The sequence below is a fragment of the Somniosus microcephalus genome, chromosome 19 (assembly GCF_052327205.1).
Source record: "Somniosus microcephalus isolate GS21.2 chromosome 19, FLI_Smic_1.0, whole genome shotgun sequence".
Lineage (NCBI taxonomy): Eukaryota > Metazoa > Chordata > Chondrichthyes > Squaliformes > Somniosidae > Somniosus > Somniosus microcephalus.
In genome coordinates this window covers 66,065,962-66,076,975 of record NC_141005.1, presented here as the reverse complement: position 1 = coordinate 66,076,975, position 11,014 = coordinate 66,065,962, and positions in this window count along the sequence as shown.

The following is an 11,014-nucleotide window of genomic DNA, read 5'->3' as shown; positions in this document are numbered from 1 at the left end:
CTACCCCTCTTTTTCCTCCCATTCTGTGCAGCAGAGCCACCCCTGGTGCCAGGAAGTTGGCTGCTGCTGCCTTCCTCTGATAAGCCATCCCCCCCAACAGTACTCAAAGTGGTGTATCTGTTGGAGAGGGGGATGGCCACAGGGGACCCCTGCACTACCTGCCTGCGCCTAGTACTCTGCCTGTTGGTCACCCATTCCCTTTCATCCTGTCCAACCTCTACCTGCGGTGTGTCCAACTCCGTAAATGTGCTATTCATGATGTCCTGAGCATCGTGAACGTGCCAGTATGTATCCAATCGCAGCTCCAGTGCCGCAATGCGGTCTGTCAGTAGCTGCAGCTGGATGCACTTCCTGCACATGTCGTTGTCAGGGACACAGGAAGTGTCCCTGAGTTCCCACATATCGCAGGAGGAGCAGATCATGGGGCCCGGTTGTCCTGCCATGACTTACCCTTTAATTAATTGAATTTAAATTAAATCAATCAATCCCACTAATTACACTACAGTTAACTGGTTTACCAACAGTCCCTGCTACACTAGAGAGACCTTAGAAACTATAAACCAGAGTTAAAGTTTAAAAAAAGAGAGAAATACTCACCAAACAATCACTTACCTGCTTCCTGGTGATGTCACACTTTGATTACTTTTTACCTCTCTCCCCTGCTGTTGAATTGGTCGGGCCTCACCTCGCCCCTCCTTTTAAAGTTGCCACGCTGCTTGTATCTCATGCAGGTCCGCTCTGGTTGGGCGTCGCTGCTCACTCCAATCCCAGGTCAGCCGCTGTGGTCGGGCCTCACCTCGCCCCTCCTTTTAAAGTTGCCACACTGCTTGTACCTCACGCAGGTCTGCTCTGGTTGGGCGTCGCTGCTCACTCCACTCCCACATCAGCCGCTGTGGTCGGGCCTCGCCTCGCCCCTCCTTTTAAAGTTGCCGCGCTGCTTGTACCTCATGCAGGTCTGCTCTGGTCGGGCGTCGCTGCTCACTCCACTCCCAGGTCAGCCACTGTGGTTGGGCCTTGCCTCGCCCCTCCTTTCAAAGTTGCCGTGTTGCTTGTACCTCACGCAGGTCCGCTCTGGTCGGGCGTCGCTGCTCACTCCACTCCCAGGTCAGCCGCTGTGGTCGGGCCTCGCCTCACCCCTCCTTTTAAAGTTGCCGCACTGCTTGTACCTCACGCAGGTCCGCTCTGGTCGGGCGTCGCTGCTCACTCCACTCCCAGGTCAGCCGCTGTGGTTGGGCCTCGCCTCGCCCCTCCTTTTAAAGTTGCCACGCTGCTTGTACCTCACGCAGGTCCGCTCTGGTCGGGCGTCGCTGCTCACTCCACTCCCAGGTCAGCCGCTGTGGTCGGGCCTCGCCTCGCCCCTCCTTTTAAAGTTGCCGCGCTGCTTGTACCTCACGCAGGTCCGCTCTGGTCGGGCGTCGCTGCTCACTCCACTCCCAGGTCAGCCGCTGTGGTCGGGCCTCGCCTCGCCCCTCCTTTTAAAGTTACCGCGCTGCTTGTACCTCACGCAGGTCCGCTCTGGTCGGCCGTCACTGCTCACTCCACTCCCAGGTCAGCCGCTGTGGTTGGGCCTCGCCTCGCCCCTCCTTTTAAAGTTGCCACGCTGCTTGTACCTCACGCAGGTCCGCTCTGGTCGGGCGTCGCTGCTCACTCCACTCCCAGGTCAGCCGCTGGGGTCGGGCCTCGCCTCGCCCCTCCTTTTAAAGTTGCCGCGCTGCTTGTACCTCACGCAGGTCCGCTCTGGTCGGACGTCGCTGCTCACTCCACTCCCAGGTCAGCCGCTGTGGTCGGGCCTCGCCTCGCCCCTCCTTTTAAAGTTGCCATGCTGCTTGTAGCTCATGCAGGTCCTCTCTGGTTGGGCGTCGCTGCTCACTCCACTCCCAGGTCAGCCGCTGAACCTCCCTGCATGCTTTGACTCCCTCCATAAGCATATGGAGGGAGTCATACAAGAGCCTGGGTTCAGCTGTGCACCTTTGTGCAGTGTTTGTCAGTGTTTGAAGCACCTCAATGCTGCAGAGCACTGACAGCACAACTGTCAAAGTGAATGTGGCCATGGTCCCTTTAAGGAAACCGGCTGATGACGCGTTATCAAATGATCATCAGACCCGCTTCCTTTTAATTGGCCAGGAACCCTGCAGGGTGGGCTTAACAAGCCCTATTAATGGAAAATCCTTTTTACAGAGTGGCTGCAGCCAGAAGCGCGACCTGAACCCGCCAATCACCTCTCCCACCACGATCCTGCCTCTGCTGATGAAATCACAGCCAAAGTATTTGTTTAATTTCTCTGCAATTTCCTTATTCCCCATTATAATTTCTCCTGTCTCAGCCTGTAAGGGACCCACATTTACCTTCGCTAATCTTTTCCTTTTTACATACCTATGGAAGCTTTTGCAATTTGTTTTTATGTCTCTCGCTAGTTTACTCTCATTTTATTTCCCTTTCTTTATCAATTTCCTGGTCCTCCTTTTCTGAATTCTAAAATCCTCCCAATCCTCAGGCTTACTACTCTTTTTGGCAACATTATAAACCTCTTCCTTTGATCTAATACTATCGTTAACGTCTCTTGTTAGCCACGGTTGGACCACTTTTCCTGTGGGGTTTTTGTGCCTTAAAGGAATGTATATTTTTGTAAATTATGTATTAATTCTTTAAATGCTAGCCATTGCTTGTCTACCGTCATACCTTTTAATGTAGTTTCCCAATCTACCTTAGCTAACTCACCCCTCATACCTACGTAGTTTGCTTTGTTTAGATTTAAGACCCTAGTTTCAGATTTAATTAAGTCACATATTATGGTCACTCTTCCCTAAAGGCCCCTTTACTACAAGGTTATTAATTAACCCTTCCTCGTTGCACAATTAGATCTAAAATAGCCTGTTCCCTAGTTGGTTCCTCAACATACTGATCTAGAAAACTATCTTGCATACATTCCATGAATTCGTCCTCCACATTATTACTGCAAATTTGGTTTACCCAGTCTATATGTAGATTAAAGTCCCCTGTATTACTGTATTACCCTTGTTACATGCGCCTCCTATTTCCTGATTTATACTCTGCCCTACATTACAACTACTGTTTGGAGGCCTATAAACAACTCCCACCAATGCTTTCTGCTCCTTGCTGTTTCTTAGCTCCACCCAAACTGATTCTACTTCTTGATTTTCGGAGCTAAGATCCTTTCTCTCGACTGTCTTTATCCCATCCTTAATTATCAGCGCTACCCTTCCTCCTTTTCCATTTTGCCTATCTCTTCTAAAAGTTATATATCCTGAAATATTTAGTTCCCAACTTTGGCCACATTGCAGCCAAGTCTCCGTAATGGTTATACATAGATACATAGAAGATAGGAGCAGGAGTAGGCCATTCGGCCCTTCGTGCCTGCTCCGCCATTCAATGAGATCATGGCTGATCCTTTAATTCAGTATCCCGTCCCCGCCTTCTCTCCGTAACCCTTAAGCCCTTTTGCCCGTAGAAATATATCTAATTCCCTCTTAAATATATTTAATGAGCTGGCGTACACTGCCCTCTGTGGCAATGAGTTCCACAGGTTCACCACTCTCTGAGTGAAGAAATTCCCCCTCATCTCTGTCCTAAATGGTTTAGCCCTTATCCTTAAATTATGTCCTCTAGTTCTGTTCTCACCCGCCAAGGGAAACATTCCTTCTGCATCCAGTCTGTCTAGACCTGTCAGAATTTTATACACTTCTATGAGGTCCCCTCTCAATCTTCTAAACTCCAGTGTGTACATCCCTAAACTACATAGTCTCTCCTCATAGGTCATTCCCGCCATTCCTGGTATCAGCCTGGTGAATCGCCGCTGCACCCCCTCCATGGCAAGAACATCCTTCCTCAGATGAGGCGACCAAAACTGTACACAGTACTCGAGGTGTGGTCTCACCAGTGCCCTGTACAGCTGCAGCAAGGTATCCCTGTTCCTGTATTCTAACCCTTTTGCTATGAAGGCCAGCATACCGTTTGCCTTCTTGACCGCCTGTTGCACCTGCATGCTCGCCTTCAGTGACTGGTGTACAAGAACACCCAGGTCTCTCTGTACTTCCCCCTCTCCCAATCTATTGCCATTTAAATAATAATTTGCCCTCCCGTTCCTGCACCCAAGGTGGATAACTTCGCACTTGTCCACATTATAGTGCATCTGCCATTTATCCGCCCAATCGCCCAGTCTGTCCAAATCGCTCTGGAGCTTCCTGGTCTCTTCCTCTGAGCCCACCCCCCCTCCTAGTTTAGTGTCGTCTGCAAATTTGGAAATGCTGCATCCGACTCCCTGATCCAGGTCATTAATGTAAATTGTGAACAGCTGGGGGCCCAGGACAGATCCCTGTGGTACCCCACTTGTTACTGCCTGCCATTCAGAAAATGAGCCGTTTATTCCAACTCTCTGTTTTCTATCTGACAGCCAGTTCCCTATCCACGCCAATACTTTCCCCTTTATCCCATGAGCCTCAATTTTCCATGCTAATCTTTTATGTGGGACCTTATCGAAGGCCTTTTGGAAGTCCAGGTACACCACATCTACTGGCTCTCCCCCATCTATTCTACCAGTTACTCCCTCAAAAAATTCCAATAGATTAGTCAAGCACGATTTACCCTTTGTAAATCCATGTTGACTCTGTCCTATCCTGTCCCCATTTGCTAAGTGCTCCGCTATTTCATCCTTAATGATGGACTCCAGCATTTTGCCCACAACTGATGTAAGGCTTACAGGTCTGTAATTACCTGCTTTTTCCCTACCCCCCTTTTTGAATAGTGGGGTAACGTTAGCTACCCTCCAATCCATGGGCACTGTTCCCGAGTCTAATGAATTCTGAAAAATCATCCTTAGTGCATCCGCTATCTCTAGGGCCACCTCCTTCAGTACCCTAGGATGCATGTTATCAGGCCCTGGGGATTTGTCCACCTTCAATCCCTTTAGCTTCCTTAACACCATATCCTTAGAGATATTGATTTGCGTCAGTTCCTCCTTTGCCAATGTCCCTATTTTTCCCGATATCCCAGGGAGGTTTTTTGTGTCTTCCTTCGTAAAGACTGACCCAAAGTATGCATTTAGTTGATCTGCCATTTCCTTATTTCCCATTATATATTCCCCCGTATCTGACTGCAATGGACCAACTTTGGTTTTCACCAGTCTTTTCCTTTTGATATACTTATAAAAGCTTTTGGAGTTAGTTTTTATATTTTCCGCCAGCTTGTTTTCGTAAGCTATTTTGCCCCTCTTGATTATGCCCTTTGCCCTCCTTTGCTCTATCTTAAACTGTTCCCAATCTTCCGCTCTGGCGCTTTTTTTGGCTATTTTATACGCCCTATCTTTGGATTTTATGCTGTCTCTAATTTCCCCTGTTATCCACGGTTGAGTCACCTTTTTAGATTTCCTTTTATGCCAGATTGGTATAAACAATTTTTGCAATTTTGTCATTCTATCTTTAAATGTTTGCCATTGTTTATCTACCTCCAGTCCTCCCAGGAACGTTGTCCAATCAGACCTACTCAGTTCCCGTCTCATGGCATCATAATTCCCCTTGTTTAAATTCAGGACCTTAGTCTCTGAGTCAATTTCTTCGCTCTCCATTTCGAGTGAGAAATCGATCATGTTATGATCGCTCTGACCCAAGGGTCCCCGTACAACAAGATTACTGATTAGTCCCTTCTCATTGCACAGTACCCAGTCCAATATAGCCTGTTCCCGAGTTGGTTCCTCGACATATTGATTTATTGGATCAAACTTATTGAAATTCTATCAATTCAATCCTTCTAAAAAAAAACTAGTGCTTGGTTTGCTTTTTTATGGCCTTGTTAACCTCTTTCTCCCTTCCTATCTCCTTCCTTCTCTCTGTGTCTCTATCGCCATCTCGTTCCTCCTCTCCCTTCTCTTGTAAATAATCGGCGAAAGGAGCTCACAAACTAATCCGCGTTCGCTTTGTTCTAATGAAGCCACTTTAAACCTTTCACTGGGCCTCCCCAAATCCACAGCGTTGTGAATTGCTGCTGGCATTTCTCACCGTTTTAATTGACCTCCCGTTTTCCTCCCACTTCCTCTTAATCCTTCCTAATTAAAAAATAATATCTGAATGCTTCAGGAAGAGATGATTGGAAACCAATGCCCTGATCCCGACTGAAGAAACGGTCCCTTTTGCTTATGGCCGGAATCTGTCCGGTAATGTGGCGACACGTCTCTTGGTGAAACGCATCTTTTACAAAGCGATAAAGAGCGCGCGGTATCCAGGCAACGAGGAAAGCCTCTACTGTTGCCTTGGCATCTCTCTCTCTTTCAATGTGGTTAGGAATGAAGTGTTTCTTTATCTAACTGAAGGCTGAAAAGCTTTCAGAAATTGCAAATTTCTGTCGCAGCAAATCTGGACTAAACCTGAGATGACAACCTCCCCGGGGTCATCCTTCCCTCCCCGAGGTCATCCTTCCCTCCCCGGGGCCATCCTTCCCTCCCCGGGGCCATCCTTCCCTCCCCGGCGCCATCCTTCCCTCCCCGAGGTCATCCTTCCCTCCCCGGGGCCATCCTTCCCTCCCCGGGGCCATCCTTCCCTCCCCGGCGCCATCCTTCCCTCCCCGAGGTCATCCTTCCCTCCCCGGGGCCATCCTTCCCTCCCCGGGGCCATCCTTCCCTCCCCGGGGCCATCCTTCCCTCCCCGAGGTCATCCTTACCTCCCCGAGGTCATCCTTCCCACACGGGGCCGCCCTTCCCTCCCCGGGGTCATCCTTCCCTCCCCGGGGTCATCCTTCCCTCCCCGAGACCATCCTTCCCTCCCCGAGGGCCATCCTTCCCTCCCCAAGGCCATCCTTCCCTCCCCGGGGCCATCCTTCCCTCCCCGAGGGCCATTCTTCCCTCCCTGAGGCCATCCTTCCCTCCCCGGGGCCATCCTTCCCTCCCCAAGGCCATCCTTCCCTCCCCGAGGTCATCCTTCCTTCCCCGAGGTCATCCTTCCCTCCCTGGGGCCATCCTTCCCTCCCCGAGGTCATCCTTCCATCCCCGGGGTCATCCTCCCCCCCCCCCGGGGTCATCCTTCCCTCCCCGGGCCATCCTTCCCTGCCCGGGGTCATCCTTCCCTCCCCGAGGGTCATCCTTCCCTCCCCGAGGGCCATCCTTCCCTCCCTGAGGTCATCCTTCCCTCCCCGGGGCCATCCTTCCCTCCCCGGGGTCATCCTTCCCTCCCCGAGGGTCATCCTTCCCTCCCCGAGGTCATCCTCCCCTCCCCGGGGCCATCCTTTCCTCCCCGGGGTCATCCTTCGCTCCCTGAGGCCATCCTTCCCTCCCCGGGCCATCCTTCCCTCCCCGGGGTCATCCTTCCCTCCCCGGGGTCATCCTTCCCTCCCCGGGGTCATCCTTCCCTCCCCGAGGCCATCCTTCCCTCCACGGGCCATCCTTCCCTCCCCGAGGCCATCCTTCCCTCCACGGGCCATCCTTCCCTCCCCGGGGCCATCCTTCCCTCCCCGAGGTCATCCTTCCCTCCCCGAGGCCATCCTTCCCTCCCCGGGGCCATCCTTCCCTCCCCGAGGTCATCCTTCCCTCCCTGAGGCCATTGTTCCCTCCCCGGGGTCATCCTTCCCTCCCCGAGGGTCATCCTTCCCTCCCCGGGCCATCCTTCCCTCCCCGGGGTCATCCTTCCCTCCCCGAGGGTCATCCTTCACTCCCCGAGGGCCATCCTTCCCTCCCCGAGGTCATCCTTCCCTCCCCGGGGCCATCCTTCCCTCCCCGGGGCCATCCTTCCCTCCCCGAGGCCATCCTTCCCTCCCCGGGGTCATCCTTCCCTCCCTGAGGCCATCGTTCCCTCCCCGGGGCCATCCTTCTCTTCCGGAGGTCATCCTTCCCTCCCCGGGGCCATCCTTCCCTCCCCGGGGCCATCCTTCCCTCCCCGGGGTCATCCTTCCCTCCCCGAGGTCAACCTACACTCCCCGGGGCCATCCTTCCCTCCCCGGGGTCATGCTTCCCTCCCCGGGCCATCCTTCCCTCCCTGGGGCCATCCGCCCCTCCCCGGGGTCATCCTTCCCTCCCCGAGGTCAACCTTCCCTCCCCGAGGTCATCCTTCCCTCCCCGGGGCCAACCTTCCCTCCCCGGGGCCATCCTTCCCTCCCCGGTGCCATCCTTCCCTCCCCGGGGTCATCCTTCCCTCCCCGGTGCCATCCTTCCCTCCCCGAGGTCATCCTTCCCTCCCCGGGTCATCCTTCCCTCCCCGGTGCCATCCTTACCTCCCCGAGAACATCCTTCCCTCCCCAAGGGCCATCCTTCCCTCCCCGAGGGCCATCCTTCCCTCCCCGGGGTCATCCTTCCGTCCCCGAGGCCATCCTTCCCTCCCCGGGGTCATCCTTCCCTCCCCGAGGCCATCCCTCCCTCCCCGGGGTCATCCTTCCCTCCCCGGGGTCATCCTTCCCTCCCCGAGGTTATCCTTCCTTCCCCGGAGCCATCCTTCCCTCCCCGAGGTCATTCTTCCCTCCCCGATGCCATCCTTCCCTCCCCGGTGCCATCCTTCCCTCCCCGAGACCATCCTTCCCTCCCCGAGGGCCATCCTTCCCTCCCCGAGGTTACCCTTCCTTCCCCGGAGCCATCCTTCCTCCCCGAGGTTATCCTTCCCTCCCCGAGGCCATCCTTCCCTCCCCGAGGTCATCCTTCCTTCCCCGAGGTCATCCTTCCCTCCCCGGGGCCATCCTTCCCTCCCCGAGACCATCCTTCCCACCCCGGGTCATCCTTCCCTCCCCGGGGCCATCCTTCCCTCCCCAAGGGCCATCCTTCCCTCCCCGAGGGCCATCCTTCCCTCCCCGGGGTCATCCTTCCGTCCCCGAGGCCATCCTTCCCTCCCCGGGGTCATCCTTCCCTCCCCGAGGTCATCCTTCCCTCCCCGAGGCCATCCCTCCCTCCCCGGGGTCATCCTTCCCTCCCCGGGGTCATCCTTCCCTCCCCGAGGTTACCCTTCCTTCCCCGGAGCCATCCTTCCTTCCCCGAGGTCATCCTTCCCTCCCCGGGGCCATCCTTCCCTCCCCGAGACCATCCTTCCCTCCCCGGGTCATCCTTCCCTCCCCGGGGCCATCCTTCCCTCCCCGGGGCCATCCTTCCCTCCCCGAGACCATCCTTCCCTCCCCGGGTCATCCTTCCCTCCCCGGGGCCATCCTTCCCTCCCCGAGACCATCCTTCCCTCCCCGGGGTCATCCTTCCCTCCCCGAGGTTATCCTTCCTTCCCCGGAGCCATCCTTCCCTCCCCGAGGTCATCCTTCCCTCCCCGGTGCCATCCTTCCCTCCCCGGTGCCATCCTTCCCTCCCCGAGACCATCCTTCCCTCACCGAGGGCCATCCTTCCCTCCCCGAGGTTACCCTTCCTTCCCCGGAGCCATCCTTCCTCCCCGAGGTTATCCTTCCCTCCCCGAGGCCATCCTTCCCTCCCCGAGGTCATCCTTCCTTCCCCGAGGTCATCCTTCCCTCCCCGGGGCCATCCTTCCCTCCCCGAGACCATCCTTCCCTCCCCGGGTCATCCTTCCCTCCCCGGGGCCATCCTTCCCTCCCCGGGGCCATCCTTCCCTCCCCGAGACCATCCTTCCCTCCCCGGGTCATCCTTCCCTCCCCGAGACCATCCTTCCCTCCCCGGGTCATCCTACCCTCCCCAAGGGCCATCCTTCCCTCCCCGAGACCATCCTTCCCTCCCCGGGTCATCCTTCCCTCCCCGGGGCCATCCTTCCCTCCCCGAGACCATCCTTCCCTCCCCGAGGGCCATCCTTCCCTCCCCGAGGGCCATCCTTCCCTCCCCGGGGTCATCCTTCCCTCCCCGGAGCCATCCTTCCCTCCCCGAGGTCATCCTTCCCTCCCCGGAGCCATCCTTCCCTCCCCGAGGTCATCCTTCCCTCCCCGGGGCCATCCTTCCCTCCCCGAGGTCATCCTTCCCTCCCCGGGGCCATCCTTCCCTCCCCGGGGCCATCCTTCCCTCCCCGGGGTCATCCTTCCCTCCCCGGAGCCATCCTTCCCTCCCCGAGGTCATCCTTCCCTCCCCGGGGCCATCCTTCCCTCCCTGAGGGCCATCCTTCCCTCCCCGGGGCCATCCTTCCCTCCCCGGGGTCATCCTTCCCTCCCCGGAGCCATCCTTCCCTCCCCGAGGTCATCCTTCCCTCCCCGGGGCCATCCTTCCCTCCCCGAGGGCCATCCTTCCCTCCCCGGGGCAATCTCCCCGGGCATTTTTTCCTTCCCCGGGCAACCCACGCACCTACCCCCCCCCCCCCCCGGTCAATCCCTCTCTCCCCGGGGGCAATCTTTCCCTTCCTGCGGCAATCCTTCTCTCCCAAGGGCAACCCCTCCCTTCCCGTGGCCATTATTCCCTCCTCGTGTGTGAGAAAATCTAGTTTTAGCCCACTTCCTTGTCCAACAGGTTAGCGCTGACACTAATTGGTTGCACTAACAGTTTATTTTCAGAAGTAAAACGAAAATCGATCCATGCATCGATTAATAAAACGTAGCAAGAAATTATATTACCCGGTCCGATTTGGGTTGGGGTGGTAACTATGAATGCCTGTTGCTTGTTCCCGTCTATGTCTTCTTCGCCTGGTGATTGCCTCTACGTTAACAAAAGCCCCATTTTCCTATATTATACCTTAAACAAATGGAACTATGGCAAAATACACCCAATCAGGTATTTCCCCAGTGCTCCCCTTATTCTACCCAATCATGTGGACAGCATGTACGTGTCCAGCTGCACACACATTTTTCTGTTCCTGAAAATGATTTACACTTTCTGATGATCGCTACTTTGCCCCATTTGGAAACACGGTCAATTATAACCAAGGCTTACTGGTTACCCTTCTGAGCCCTTTGAAATGGGCCAGCGTAATCAATCTGCAAATTACTCCACCGGCCATGGATGCTGGGATATGGCTAGAGGGCGTTTTAACTCTCGGCCCGGCAGCATACTGGGCACATACTGCTCACGAGCAGTGAACTACTTTGAAGTGTAATCACTGTTATATTGGCAAACACCGCAGCCATTTTGCCCACAGCAAGGTCCTACTAACAATAA